At 37.6% G+C, this 2500-nt stretch overlaps 2 protein-coding genes across 2 annotated transcripts in view; both read right to left on the bottom strand.

Moving 5' to 3' along the window:
- The window catches only part of LOC310791545 (uncharacterized protein), a gene marked incomplete at both ends in the record, with an annotated part of 557869 nt that overhangs the window by 271853 nt on the left and 283516 nt on the right, over positions 1 to 2500 (bottom strand). The gene's annotated exons all lie outside the window — the stretch shown is intronic.
- LOC310791124 (NLR family CARD domain-containing protein 3-like) overlaps positions 1267 to 2500 on the bottom strand; it is a gene marked incomplete at its 5' end in the record, with an annotated part of 39737 nt that continues 38503 nt past the window's right edge. Inside the window, one exon of the mRNA XM_083652824.1 lies at positions 1267 to 2180. The remainder of the gene's footprint in view (positions 2181 to 2500) is intronic.

Here is a 2500-nt window from a genome sequence, read left to right on the forward strand (position 1 = left end):
CAAGTGGTAACGCTTCGGGCCACTTGAGGCCAGTTGCTTGCATTGTTTTTGTTAGTTTGTCTTTAACAATACCATTCATCCTTTCAACTTGAGCAGATGAGGTGGGATTGTATGGTATGTGTAATTTCCAATCTATCCCCAGCACTTTACACAGTGTTTGTGTTCTTTTAGGTGAATGGGGTCCTGGAATGTCCCAGCCATTTTTGCAAAATGTACTGATAAACTCAACCTTAAAACAGGACACCTCGACACCCGCAGTTTTTGTCACGCATGGGTTATGGATTCCTAGCAGCGACGGTGCAAACACACTAACATCCACAGTATTTATCTGTGGCAATAAAGCCTATGCTTTTCTTCCAACACAAGTATTAGTCTGTTTCCCAAGTGTTGCTATCCAGAGTTATGGTTTGTGAAAAACTTCAACATTCTGATTGCTAAACTTGCACACAACAATTGTGAATGCTTTTATTTTATATTGTTGGCAAATGACCATGGTATAAGCGGAATCAACTCCTAGATGTCTGTTAAATGATTTGAATGCACTTTGGTTCTTTGCCTCCACATTGTGCATTAAAATCACTTAAGTCACACCTAGGAGTTGATTATTCCTGACTTATTTCTTATGGTAAATAAAGCTAAATGAACTGACATGGGCCAGAACACATGAAATGAATCCCTTCTATGACGGGACATGATGTTCTGATCCATTACATTTCCTATCTGCTTCTTTAATGAATCACAGCACCAGGGACGGATTGAAGGAAGCTGAGAGCAGAGAGAAAATGAGTCTGCTGCCACTCAGATGATAGAAGTGGACAGTAGGACAAGAGATGAGTCAGTGTTTCTTCATATCATCTTTGCTGTTCAGATAAGAATTGTTTTGTCATCTCCATTCCTGAACATCATAAGAGACATGACTTGTGTCGCCTACTGATCATATTTATTTAATGTGTATTGTCTTGAATCTGCTGTGTTCAACTTCAGAGTGGTGCAGAGAGAGAGGGAGGGAGAGAGAGAGACTGAGAGAGAGCATGATGATGCCAACATGGCAGGGAGAGCTGACAACTTCAGAGTAGGGGAGGCAGAGAGTGGGGGGAGAGACACAGAAAGAGAGAGAGCATGATTTTGAATGAAAAATACAGACTTGGTGGGCAAACGCCTTAAGACTGAATAATGACATCACAACAGTCTAATGCTAATAACTGATTTGTTTATTTAAAAGTTTCCCCATTAGCTGCTGCCAGACGACCGCTAGTCTTCCTGGGGTCCAAACACATTACATGTTACATGACAAACCATAGTCAAAATGACAATAGTAAAAATGACAATAGTAAAAATGACAAGCAATACTAAAATTCAATAGCACAAAAGAAAATCAGAGAATACAGAATAAAAAGTTATACAAATCAAGACAGACAATACAATGTTGGACTCCATATGTGTCAATATTCTTTCTAGTCACTTGTAGTTGACTGATGATATTTCTTTCATGTTCACTCTGGTGTATTCAGAGCAAAGAGGGAGAGAGAGAGAGAGAGAGGATGAAGCAGGGATAGATCTTATTCCAGTAGAAGTGGCTCATTTTCCATAACCATAACATCACACATCTCTAAATAAAGACAGTGTTTACCCTCATATCAAGTGGGAGATTACTGAGCTACAAAAACTGATTTAGAGCTTTTAAAATTAGGGCTGTGACTAACGATTATTTTCATTATCGATTAATCTGTCGATTATTTTCTTGATTCATCAATTAGTTGTTTGAAATAATAATAATATAAAATAAAAAAATAAGTCAGAAAATGGTGAAAAATGTGGATCAGTGTTTACTAAAGCCCAAGATGACGTCTTCAAATGTCTTCTTTTGTCCACAACACAAATATATTCCCTTTACTGTCATAAAGGAGTAAAGAAACTAGAAAATATTTACATTTAAGAATCTGGAATCAGAGAATTCTGAGTTTTTTGTATTACTCAAAACGATTATCAAAATAGTTGTTGATTGATTTTCCGAAGATCGACAAATCGATGAATCGTTGCAGCTCTATTTAAAATGACGCCCCAAAGTCTTTGAATAATGTCTTGATATATCTAGATATGTCTCATTGCATAAAGTTGTGTCATTATTTGTTTGTTTATTAAAAGAATGCCCATTAGCTGCAGCCAAGACGACCGCTAGTCTTCCTGGGGTCCAAACACATGACACGTCACATGACACGTCACATGACCAATGATAGTCAAATGAAAGCAATAGTAAAATGACAATAGTAAAATACAATAGTAAATGATAGGGATGTCGACGGTTAATCGTTAACCGTTTCACCGCAGACAACGTCATTGGTCGGTTAAGCATGTGGGTTAAACGGACAATTTGCATGTTAATTTGCATATGACAGTGTTGTGTGTTATAATACAGATGGATTCTGAGCTTCTGTTTCAAACAAACCCTCCCTTTGATGGAACAAACACTGCTTGGTCAGTTCCCTTTCTTTGTCTTTTC

The sequence above is a fragment of the Poromitra crassiceps genome, assembly GCF_964638095.1.
Source record: "Poromitra crassiceps genome assembly, chromosome: 16".
NCBI classification, from domain to species: Eukaryota; Metazoa; Chordata; class Actinopteri; order Beryciformes; family Melamphaidae; genus Poromitra; species Poromitra crassiceps.